The sequence below is a fragment of the Mesoplodon bidens genome, assembly GCF_964165515.1.
Source record: "Mesoplodon bidens genome assembly, chromosome: 3".
NCBI lineage: Eukaryota > Metazoa > Chordata > Mammalia > Artiodactyla > Ziphiidae > Mesoplodon > Mesoplodon bidens.
The window spans coordinates 29,702,318-29,715,660 of NC_138178.1; positions in this window are offsets into that span (position 1 = coordinate 29,702,318).

The following is a 13,343-nucleotide window of genomic DNA, read 5'->3' on the forward strand; positions in this document are numbered from 1 at the left end:
TGGAAAGAAACTGAACACAAATCGCAGGATTTAAACTGGAGGCAAACAAATGGAGAAGGTGTGCTCCATGGCGTGTCTTTACTCTCCAGCAGCAGGTACTCGGTGGCTGGAATTACTAAAAGGTTATAAGAATTATAGCTTGATCTTTCTTAATCTTTATGATCCTCTTTAAAATGAATTAGAAAAGAGTAGATTGTCATTTCTTTTTTTTTTTAAACAAAGAATGTGTAATAATATGTTTTGTTTAAACCTAATCTTGCCTACTACCTGAGACCTCACTCACTGAACAGACCTGGTTCAAAGGAAAGCTTGGTGTAAACTGTTTATAGAATTGGTCCTCTCAGGTCATGTGCAGTCTCTCATGGACAATAACACTGGGTCTTTGAGCTAACTTCCCGTCTCCTGCTCTTCCCCTCAAGGGTTTTTAGAGTAGGGGGAGAAGTGTGTCTTCTGCAGGTGGATAAAGGCGAGGGGTCTTTGGATCCATGCAGTGACCTTTGTCTTCTGATCTCTCAAAGACATGCCTTGCTGCCTGGTTTCTGGATGTCCCGTTGGCCTTCAGAGTTGAAATTTTGAGCTTCAGGAACTCAGGGTCTGTTACTGGGGCATTGCTCCCTATCTACCGTGACTGACACTACTCGGATGTCTCTGACGTCTGACTGCCTTTTGTTACTCATTCGGTTATTGATGGACACTTGGGTTGCTTCCATGGTTTAGCTATTGTTGAAGAATGCTGCTATGAACATGGGTGTACAAATATCTCTTCAGGACACTGCTTTCAGTTCTTTTGGGTTTATACCCAGAGAGGAAGTGCTGGGTCATATGAAAATTCTGTTTTTAATTTTTAGGGGGAACCGCCATACTGTTTTCCACAGTGGCTGCACCATTTTACATTCCCACCAACAGTGCACAAGAGTTCTGATTTCTCCACATCCTTACCAACACTTACTTTCTCTTTTGTTTTGTTTTGATAGTAACCATTCTAATAGATGTAAGGTTGTATCTCATAGGTTTGATTTGCATTTCCCCAGTAGCTAGTGATGTTGAACATCTTTTCATTTGATTATTGACAGTCTGTAGCTCTTCATTGGAGATATGTCTGTTCAAGTCCTTTGCCCATTTTTTTTTTCTTTTTTTTTTTTTTTTTTTTTTTTTGCAGCATGCGGGCCTCTCACTGTTGTGGCCTCTCCTGTCGCGGAGCACAGGCTCCGGACGCGCAGGCCCAGCGGCCATGGCTCACGGGCCTAGCCGCTCCACGGCATGTGGGATCTTCCCAGACCGGGGTACGAACCCGTGTCCCCTGCATCGGCAGACGGACTCTCAACCACTGAGCCACCAGGGAAGCCCCCTTTTGCCCATTTTTGAATTGAGTTGTTTGTTTGTTTTGAGTTTTAGGAGTTCTCTGTGTATTCTGGATATAAATCCCTTATCAGATACATGGTTTGCAGATATATTCTCCCATTCTGTGGGTTGCCTTCTGTAGAGAGTGTCTTTCAATGCACAAAATTTAAAAATTTTCATGACGCCAAGTTTTTCTACTTGTTTTTTTGGTTGCCTGTGCCTTTGGTGTCGTATTTAAGAAGTCATTGTCAAATCTAATATGGGAAGTTTTGGCCCTATGTTTTCTTCTAAGAGTTTTATAGAGTTAGGGCTTATGTTGAGGTCTTTGATCCATTCTGAGGTATTTTTTGTATATGGTGTTGGCAAGGCTCCAACTTCATTCTTTTGCATGTGGATATCATTTTCTAGCACCATTTGTTGAAAAACCTGTCCTATCTGCATTGAATGGTCTTAACACCATTGGCAAAAACTATTTGAAAATATATGCTAGGGTTGATTACCAGGCTCTCTATGTGATTCCTATGTCAGTATTATGTCAATACCATGTCATTTTGATTACTGTAGCTTTGTAGTAGGTTTTAAAATCAGGAAGTGTGAATCCTTCCACTTTAATCTTATTTTTCAAGGTTGTTTTGGATATTTGAGGTCCTTTAAGATTTCATTTGAATTTTAGGATGGGGTTTTCTTTTTGTGCAAAAACGTCTTTGGAATTTGGATAGGTATTACATTGGATCTGTAGATCACTTTGGGTATAATGAAAACTATAAAGCATTGCTGAAAGAAATTAAAGAAGATATAAGTAAAAGAAAATGCATCCTATGTTCATAGATTTGAAGACAGTATTGCTACTTTGTTGATGCTCTTGTTGTTAGTAAACTAGGAACAGAGGATAATTTCTTCAACTTGATAAAGAACATCTACAAAAAACCTACAGCTGAAATCATACTTCATGGTGAGAAACTCAAAGCTTTCCCACTAAGATTAGGCACAATGCAGAGACATTCCCCTCTCACCACTCCTTTTCAGCGTTGTACTGGAAGTACTTGCTAATGCAACAACGCAAGAAAAGGTAATAAAAGATACATAGATTAGGAAGGAAGACATAAAACTGCTTTGTGTGTAGATGACGTGATTGTCTATGGAGAAAATCCAAAAGAATCAATGAAACAACTCCTGGGCCTAATAAGTGACTACAGTAAGGTGGTTGCAGGGTACAAGGTTAACATACAAAAGCCAATCATTTTCCTATATACCAGTAATGAGCAAGTGGAATTTGAAATTAAAAGCACAATGCCATTTACTTTAGCACTCCCAAAATGAAATACTTAGGTATAAATCTAAAATACATATAAAAACTACATGAGAACTACACAACTCTGATGAACAAAATCAAAGAATACATGGAGAGATATTCCTCATTCATGGGTAGGAAGACTTAATATTATCAAGATGTCAATTCCTCCTACCTTGACTCAATGCAATCCCAATAAGATCCCAGCAAATTATTTTGTAGATACTGACAAACTGATTCTAAAATTTATATGGAGAGTCATAAGACCTAGAACAGCCAACACAATATTGAAGGAAAAGAGCAAATTTGGGGGACTTATGCACCTTGACTTTAAGATTTACTATAAAGCCTTGGTAATCATGACAGTGTGGTATTGGAAAAAGAATAGATAATAGGTTAGTGGGACAGAGTAGAGAGGCAAGAAATAGGTCCTCATAAATATAGCCAACTGATCTTTTACAAAGGAACAAAAGCAATACAATGGAGCAAAGATAGTATCTTCAACAAATGGTGCTGAAATGACTAGACATTCACATGCAAAAATATGAATCTAGACACAGACCTTAACACCCTTCACTAAAATTAACTCAGAATGATCTTACACCAAAGTGTAAAACACAAAACTGTAAAACTCCTAAAAGATAACATAAGGGAAAACGTAGATGATCTTCAGTATAGTGATGCCTTTTTAGATATAACATTAAAGGCATGATCCATGAAAAAAAAATTGATAAACTGGACTTCATTAAAATTAAAAACTTCTCTGTGAAAGACAGTGTTAAGAGAATGAAATGACAAGCCACAGACTGGGAGAAAATATTTGCAAAAGGCACATCTGATAAAGGACTCTTATCTAAAATATACAAAGAATTATTAAAAATCAACAATAAGAAAATGGACAACCCAAATAAAAAGAGGACCAATGGCCTGATGAGGTATGCCACCAAAGAAGATATACAGATGGCAATTAAGCATATGAAAAGATGTTCCACATCATATTTCATCAGGAAAATGAAAATTAAAACAGCAATGAGATAACACTACACAACTTACTTAGAATGATCAAAAACCAAAGCACTGATAACACCAAATGCCAGCGAGGATATGAAGCAACAAAAACTCTCATATGTTGCTGGTGGGAATGCAAAATGATGCAACCGCTTTGGAAGACAATTTGGTAGTTTCTTACGAAGTGAAACGTACTCTTACCATACAATCCAACAATCACGTTCCTTGGTGTTTACCCAAAGGAAAACTTATGTCCATACAAAAACCTCCACACAGATGTTTATAGCAGCTTGCTTCATAGTTGCCTTCAGTAGGTGAGTGGATAAATAAATTGAAGTATATCCAGACAGTGGAATATTATTCAGTGCTAAAGAAATAAGTTCTCAGATAATGAGAAGACATGGAAGAACCTTAAATGATAAATTACGAAGTGCAAGAAGCCAATCAGAAAAAGCTAAATACTGTATGATTCCACCAATATGACGTTCAGTAAAAGACAAATCTATGGAGACAATTTTAAGATTAGTGGTTGCCAGGGATGGTGGTGGGGAGAGATGACTAGACAGAGCACAGAGGATTTTTAGGATAATGAAAACATTCTATATGATACTATGATGGATATATGTCATTACACATTTGTGCAAACCCTTAAAATGTACAACAGCAAGAGTGAACTCTGATGTCAACTACGAACTTTAGGTGATTAATGTGTTCATGTAGGCTCATCCTTGGTAAAAAATTTTAAAAACTTCTGGTGAGTGATGTCTATAATGGGTGAGGCTGTGTATGTGTGGTGGAAGGGGACATATGGGAAATCTTGGTCCCTGCTTCTCAATTTTGTTGTAAAACTAAAACTGTTCTAAAAATATTTTTAAATGCAATAAAACCTTTTTTTAAGATAGATGGTTCAGTGGAATAAAAGTTCTTTGGCTAAAAGAATAAAGAAAAAAGAGCTATGTGGTGAATATACAGAAACTCTTATGAAGTTATATTCCATAAATAATAGAATTTGGACCACAGTCTATAGTCAGATGTTGTACTATTATCATAATTTCTATTTAATAATTATTTTTGAACCACCAGAAAGAGCTAAACAAAAGATAATTTTAAAAAATTCTACATTGTAAAAGACTCGCACCTTTGCTCCCTCTCTCAATCAGCTCTCCTTGTTAAATTATAGATGTAGTCTTCTTTTTTTAAATTTATTTTTATTGAGATGTAACTGGAATATAACATGGTATAAGTTTAAGGTATACATGTTGATTTAGTACATCTATATATTGCAATATGAGTACCATTGTAGTGTTAGCTAACACCTCCGTCACATCACATAATTGTTTGTGGTGGAAATTAAGACCTAGTCTCTTAGCAAAAGTTTAAAATATAGTATTGTTGTCTGTAATCACTATGTTGCATACTAGTTTTCCAAAACTTATTTGCCTATTGGTTGCAAGTTTTTTCCCAATTCCCCCACCCCTCAGTCCCTGGTGACCACCATTCTACTGTCTGTTTTTATGAGTTTGGCTCTTTTAGATTCCACACTTAAATGAGACCATGCAGTATTTGTCTTTCTCTGTCTGACTTATCTCACTTAGCATAATGACCGCAGGGTCCATCCATGTTGTCACAAATGTCAGCATTTCCTTCTTTCTCATGGCTAAATAATATTGCACTGTGTATTAAGTACCGCAACTTCTTTATCCATCCACCATCCACTGACAGACACCTGGGTAGTTTCCATATCTTGGCTGTTGTGAATACTGCAGTAAACATGGGAATGCATATATCTCTTTGATATCCTGTTTTCACTTCCTTTGGCTATATACCCAGGAGTGGAATTGCTGGATCAGATGGTAGTTCTATTTTTAATTTTGGGGGAACCTCCCTATTGTTTTCCATAGTAGCTAAACCAATTTACATTTCCAACAACAGTACATAAGTTTTCCCTTTCTCCACATCCTGGTCAACACTTGTTTTCTTGTGTCTTTTTGATGATGGCCATTCTAACGGTGTGAGGTGACATTTCATTGTGGTTTTGATTTGCATTTCCTGGTGACTGATGATGTTGAGCATGTTTTCATGTACCTGTTAGCCAGCCACCTGCATGTCTTTGAAAAAAATTTTTATTTGGTTCTTCTGCTCATTTTTAAATCAGATTGTTTGCTTTTATGTTATTGAGTTGTATGAGTTGTTTATATTTTGGATATTAAATCCTTATCCAATATGTGTTTTGCATATATTTTCCCCTATTTCATAGTTTGCCTTTTCATTTTATATTGGCTCTTTTGCTGTGCAGAAGCTTTTTAGTTTGATGTAGTCCCACTTGTTGAATTTTGCTTTTGTTGCTTGTGCATTTGGTGTCATATCTAGAAAATCATTGCCAAAATTAATGTTAAGGAGTTTCTTTCCTATGTTTTCTTCTAGGAGTTTTATCATCAGGTCTCATGCTTACGTCTTTAATCCACTACAAGTTAATTTATGTAAGTAGTGTAAGATAGGGGTCCAATTTCATTACTCTTTGTGTGGTTATTCAAGCTTTCCCAGCTCCATTTGTGGAAGAGACTGTCCTTTTCCCATTGAGTGTTCTTGGCTCTCTAGTCAAATATTACGGTCTAGTTGACCGTAAATGGGGGAGGCGGATATTTCTGGGCTATCTAGTCTGTTCAATTGACCTCTCTATGTCTCTTTTTATGATAGCACCATACTTTTTAAATTACTCTAACTTTGTAATATAGATTGAAATCAGGAAGTGTGACACCTCTGTCTTTGTTATTCTTTCTTAAGATTGCTTTGGCTATTAAGGGTCTTTGTGGTTCCAGACAAATTTTAGAATTGTTTTTTTCTTTTTCTTTCTTTTTTCTTGTTGAATGAAAGATTCTTTAAATTCTATAATGCTTTACAGTTTTCAGAAGTTTTATACACATGATTTCATGTATCCCATAATAACCCTTTTTCCCCCTTTGCTCTCCCTACTGGTAACCACTAGTTTGTTCTCTATATCTGTGAATCTGCTTCAGTGTTGACTATTGATTCAATCTCCGTACTCGTTACTAGTCTGTTCAGATTCCTGATTCAGTCTTGACAGGTTGTATGTTTCTAGGAGTTTATCCACTTCTTCTGAGTTATCTAATTTACTGGTGTATAATTGTTTATGATAGTTTCATGATCCTTTGTATTTCTGTAGTACCAGTTGTAACCTCTTCCCTTTCATTTTTGATTTTATTTACTTGTGTATTCATTCTCTCTTTTTTTCTTGTTATTCTCAATAAAGATTTGTAAATTTTGTTTATCTTTTCAAAAAAACAGCTCTGAGTTTCATTGATTTTTTTTCTATTGTTTTTCTTGTCTCTATTTCATTTATTACAGCTCTGATCTTTATTTCCTTTCACTAAGTTTGGGGTTCATTTTTCCTTCTTTTTCTAGTTCCTTGAGGTGTAAAGTTATGTTATTTGAGATCTTCCCATTTTCTTAATATATGCATTTATTGGTATAAAATTCCCTCTCAGAACTGCATTTGCAGCATCCCATAGGTTTTGGTATGTTTTGTTTCCATTTTCATTTGTTTTGCTGTATTTTCTCATTTCTCTTTTGATTTCTTCTTTGACCCATTGGTGATTCTGGAGTGTGTTAATTTCCACATATTTGTAGATTTTTCAGCATTCCTCTGTTATTGATATCTAGTTTCATATCATTGTGGTTAGAAAAGATACTTGCTATGATTTCAATCTTTTAAATTTGCTGAGACATTTTTTGTGTCATATCATATGATCTGTCCTGGAGAATGTTCTGTATGCACTTGAGAAGAATGTGTGTTCTCCTTCTGTTGGGTGGAATGTCTATAAACGCCCATTAGTTCAGTTCAGTCTAATGTATCTTTCAAACTCAACATTTCCTGGTATTTTCTGCCCAGATAATCTAACAATTGCTGAATGTGGGGTATTGGATCCCCCAACTATTTTATTTTTTTCCATTTTTCCCTTCAGTTCTGTTACTATTGCTTAATATATTTAGGTGCTGTGATGTTGCATGCATATATATTTTATATTTTAAAGTTGTTTTTATCTTCCTGATGAATTGACCCCTTTATCATTAAATATTGACTTTCTTTCTTATTACTGTTTTTGGCTTAAAGTCTGTTTTGTCTGACATAAGTATAGCTATTCCTGCTCTTTTTTTTGCTTTCCACTTGCATGCAATATCTTTTTCTATCCCTTCACTTTGAGCTTATGTGTCTTTAAACCTGAAGTGGGTCTTTTGTGGGCAGCATATTGTTGGGTCTTGTGTGGCTTTTTTGTTTTTTTCAATCCATCTAGCCACTCTAGCTTTTGATTGGTGAATTCAACCCATTTACATTTAGCATCAAGGACTTGCTAATGTCATCCTACTAATTATTTTCTGGTTGTTTTGCATTTCCAATGTTTCCTTTCCCTCTGTTTCTGCCCACCTTCGTAAATTTGTGATTTTTTTGTGGTGGTTCTGTTTCCCCCTTTTTAATCTACTCTAGGTTTTTGCTTTGTGATTCCCATGAGGTTTACATAAGAACTCTCATAGATAAAACAGTCCATTTTAAGTTGATAGCAACTTAACTTTGATCAGCTATAAAATCTTCACTTATTGACTCCCCCTTTTAAAATTTTGTATATCATTATTTAACTCTTTTATATTGTGTATGCAGTAACAAATTGTAGTATCTATATTTAAATACCTTTCCTTTGATCTTTACACTACAGTTAAATGATTAACATACCATCCTATTACAGAATTAGAGTTTTCTAAGTCTGACTATGTATTTGCCTTAACCAGTATGTTGTATATTTTCTTATGTTTTCATGTCACTGATTAGCATCTTTTCATTTCAGCTGGAGGAACTCTTTTCAGCATTTCTTGAAGTGCAGATCTAGGATGATGAACTCCCTCTGCTTTTGTTTGTCTACGAAGATCTTTATTTTTCCTTCATATCTGAGGGGTAACTTGGCCTGAGAGAGCATTTTTGGCTGGCAACGTTGTTTTTTTTTTTCCAAAACTCTGAATATGTTATTCCACTCTCTCCTGACCAATAAGGTTTCTGCTGAGAAATCTGCTGATAGCCTAATGAGGATTCCTTTGTAGATTATAGTCTTTTTTTCCTTTGGCTGCTTTCAGGATTCTTTATCTTTGATTTTGATAGTTTTGTTATAATGTGTCTTGAAGAAGGTCTTTTTTGCGCTGAGAAAATAGGGTGATCTATTAACTTTGTGAATTTAGACTTCCAGTTCATTCCCTCCCCAGGTTTGGGAAGTTCTCAACTATTATTTCTTTAAATAAACTTTCTGCTCCCTTCTCCCTCTCCTCCTTCTGAAACCCCAATTATTCTATTTATTCTTGTGATGGAATCCTATAGGTCATGTAGGTTTTCTTCACTCTTTTTCATTCTTTCTCTTTTTCTTTGTTCTCCTCTAACTGGATTATTTCAAATTCCCATCACCTAACACACTTATTCTGTCTCCTCTTTGCTGGACTCCACTGCAGATGCTCTCTGCTGCATTTTTCATTTCATTCATTGACTTATTCAGCTCCAGAATTTCTCCTTGGTTCTTTTTTATTATTTCTATTTCTTTGGTAAATACCATTTTGAACCAGTATTTTTCTTTTCATGATTTCATTGAATTGTCGTTCTGAGCTTTCTTATAGCTTGCTGAGTTTCTTCAAAACAGCTATTTTGAATTCTTTATCAACTAGATCACAAAATTCCATGACATTAAGCTTGGTTATTGGAGAATTATTATCTTTTAACGATGACATGGTTCCTTGATTTTTCATGTTTCTTGTAGTTTTGTGTTGCTGCTGTTGCATTTGAAGTAGCAGACACCTCCTCAAATCTTTGCTAGTTGTCTTCAAATGGGGCATTCTGTTTGTTGGTATTGTCATTAATTCTGCCTTTTTCTGGGTACCCTTGTTTCACTCTGCTTGTTCCCTTTTGTGGCAAACTTTTAAACCTTTTGTATCTTTTTTCATTCTTACAACTCCCCAGACTGGCCACTGGCTTCTTTGTTTTCGAGAAGGTGATGCTACAGCCCAAGTTTCTGGCTTCTCCTTTGCCCACAGACCCTGGCCAGTTCTCTGATCACACACTCTGTCTACTGGAGCTTGCTTTTGCTGCTGTACTCAGGAGCCATGCACAAGATGCTGGCTGCAAAGTGGGGGAAGGTGTGGGCTTAGCTCTTAGGGCACTGGGGATGCCCATGGACCTGGTAAGAGGATCCCCAGGAGTGGCACTCCCAGAGGCTCATGGGTGAACTTCTTGCTGAGTTCAGTTAGCAGGAACTGCATCCCTTTAAAGACCTTCTATAGTTTTATCTGCTTCTTTCCTGATCTCCTCCCTCTTGGCAGTCATGGAAGTCCTGCTTCAGTACTCTGGGTGCTGCTGGAGAGAAACAGGTTCTCCAGCTGCTTCCCAGGTACTGCTTCCCAGTACCTGGCTAACTAGGTACTCACTCATTGCTCTCCTTGTCTCTTGTGAAGGAGGTCACCACTGTCAGATAGATCCTCTGTATGCAGTGATTCCCTGTGTGTGGGGGGTGTGTGCAGTGCTGAGAAAGTCCTTCTAGATCCACTGCATCCAAACTTTCTCCCTCTCCAATGACATGCTGGAATCTCCCCTAGGAAAGGCTGGGTTTCTGCAACTTCTCGATCTTCTGTGGGTGTCTGCCCAGGTCAACACTCCCCAGGTTTTTTCCCAACTGCAGCCAGCAGGGTCAGGCAAGTTTATTGCCCCATGGGCTCCACAGCCCATATCAAGGTCTAACCCTTGCCCTATTACCAGGTGCAGAGGTGGGCAAGACCCCTTACAGGTCCCCTGGCATATGGTGCTGGTTCCCACAGCAACCACAGAGGTGCTTGTGTTCATGAAAGATGCCCTAATTCTTTGTTGAAAAAGGACAAAAGGAGGAACACCCTACACCACCGCGATGCTGATATCACTTGTTTATGCCTCTTTTTGTCCTAAGTATAATTTCCCTCCCATTCACGAGCAGTTTTCAAGAGTAGGCTTCTCTCATCTTCACTTCTTTATCATCTGTTGTTTTGAACCATCTCGTCTTCCGCAGTCACTGTGAGGTTACCCTCTAGTTGTTCTCTCGTGGCATCACCCTCATTCCTGCTTCCTGTCTGATGGCTTCCTTAACCATGTCAAATCTCTCTCATTGCTTAAAAAAAATGACTCTCCTGTAACCTTTAACCCTGCAGACCGCTCTAGCCAAGAATTTTGTTTCTTCTGTAATTTTTTTTCCTGGTTTTAAAAGTTATGTTCATAGTAAAACTATGAAGGAAAAAAATGAATCATCCAAAATCAATGTTGGATCCTCTGGAATGCCTTTCTTCTCCGGCTAACTCCTGCTCACCTTTCAAGTTCGAGCTTCCGTACAGGTTTTTTTAAGCCTTCCTTCCCCTCCTGTTGTGCTTTCTCTGTATCCTATAGTCCCATATTTTTTCTTCATTGCACCCAACTCTGGGTTATAATTAAAGTTGTACTTATTTGATTGATGCCCTCACTAGAATATAAGCTACATAGAGACAGGAAATATGTCTGTTCTGCTCATTATCATACACTTAGCATCTAACACAAATGCTGTAGGGGCTCAAGTATTTATTAAATGAATGAGTAATATTTACACTGTCCTCTAAATTTCCTTAGCAGTCTATACCTCCAGTTATACTCTTTCCTGTTCCTGGAGGTAGGGATTATTTATCATTGCACAACTTTATTAAGCCACAGACTGTCTTCATGGGGCTGTAGAACAGGAGGTATGTCAGGAACCTGGTTCCTGACTTTGAGCAGCTCTGGGTCTTGGCTTTCTCTACAGTATGAGGTTAAGGAGTTGGAGTAGATAAAGGTTTTCAAACTGCCCTGTAGAGCCATAGGGATCCTTAGGTAACTTTCCAGGGCTGCCTACTTGCAATGTCAGTTTAGAGGTTGTTGGAAGATTTTTAAGCTCTCAAATCTCAGATTCTGAAAGACTAAGCCTACCCTCAGAGAGTTCAAATTCTGGTGAAAACTGATTAATTTTTTTCTTGTCGGCTCCTAGGTTTCAAGGAGGACCTCTACTAAACATTTGCTAAATGCATATTGACTACAGGTCAGGTGCTGATGGGGGCCCTTACTTGGTAAGACAAAGCTCTTGTTTTTAGGTTGCTCCGTCCAACATGGGTAGTCACAGCCACACGTGAATAAATTGTGGCTAGTCCGAATGGAGATGTGCTGAAAGCATGCAACACACACTGGGATTTGAAGACTTAGTATAAAACAAGAATATAAAATGTCTCATTGGGCTTCCCTGGTGGCGCAGTGGTTGAGAGTCCGCCTGCCGATGCAGGGGACATGGGTTCGTGCCCTGGTCCGGGAGGATCCCACATGGCGGCTGGGCCCGTGAGCCATGGCTGCTGGGCCTGCGCGTCCGGAGCCTGTGCTCCACAATGGGAGAGGCCACAGCAGTGAAAGGCCCGCGTACCGCAAAAAAAAAAAGTCTCAGTTATATTAATTAAATATTGAAATATTTTGGATATACTAGGTTAAGTAGGATATATTATTAAAATTAACCTGTTCCTTCTTAATATGGCTAAATATTTAATATGGTTATTTAATGGTTTAATATTTAGTATGGTTACTAGAAAATTTTAAATTTCTTAGGTACCTCAGGTTACATAATTTCACTTGACAGCATTGTTTTATAGTTTATAATTTAGTGTGGTAGTAGTAGTTACACTTCTGAGCACTTACATATCCTTTAAGACCTAGCCTCTCAGGTGTAATCCCTGGCCAGTAAAAGCAGTTATCACTTGGAAGCTTATGAGAAATGGCAGAGTCACCAGCTCCACCCACCCCAGACCATCTAAGTCAGAGTCTGCATTTTAACTAGATCCCCAGGTGATTTGTGTGCACATGAACATCTGAGAGGCTCTGATCTAGATCACAGTAACAGGACTTTTGCTATCGCTCCTATTTTTTGCTTCTCTAATCTCACTGGATCCGGGATTCTTAACCTGAGGGACCTGGATCCTTATGGGGGTGGGAAGTCTACAGGTGGGCCCTAGGACTCTGTAAAATACTGAAACTTTATGTACATTGTTCATGAAAGGGTCTGTTTTTATTTTCATCAGTAAAGCAGTGGTTATGAAAGGATGCCCTCGTCAGCAACACTTGGGAACTTGCCGGCAATGAAAATGCTGGGGATAGGGACCAGCAATGTTTGAACAAGCCCTCTTGTGATCCTGATGTCAAAGGTTTGAGAACCACTGAATTAGAGAGGAAGGCAAAGAAGAGGGTCGAGCCACTTACTACATTACAGTCTGGTCAGGAGGGTGATGCTGGCTTGAATTGAGATTGGCATCATGTGAATTGGTTGGAGGAGTGCAGTGATGCAAGGTGAGATGATGGATGTGATTCTAGATGCATTGAAATGGATGATATTGACTAATTTCAAATGTTCATTGAATAATTTTCTATCTTTATGTTCAGCCCAGCATAAGTTTACCCAGAAAAGGGGCTTTGTAGTCAAGCAAACCTGAACTTGACAACTGGTAAAAGTAAATTCAACTTAAACAAACGTTTAAGTAATTATTTTTAACACACTGATTTTATATAAAGTTAAACAGTCACCAATGGATAGCCCACAGTATATGATTACCATGTGATACAGTTGTGTTTGTTTTAGTCTAGGGAAATGGA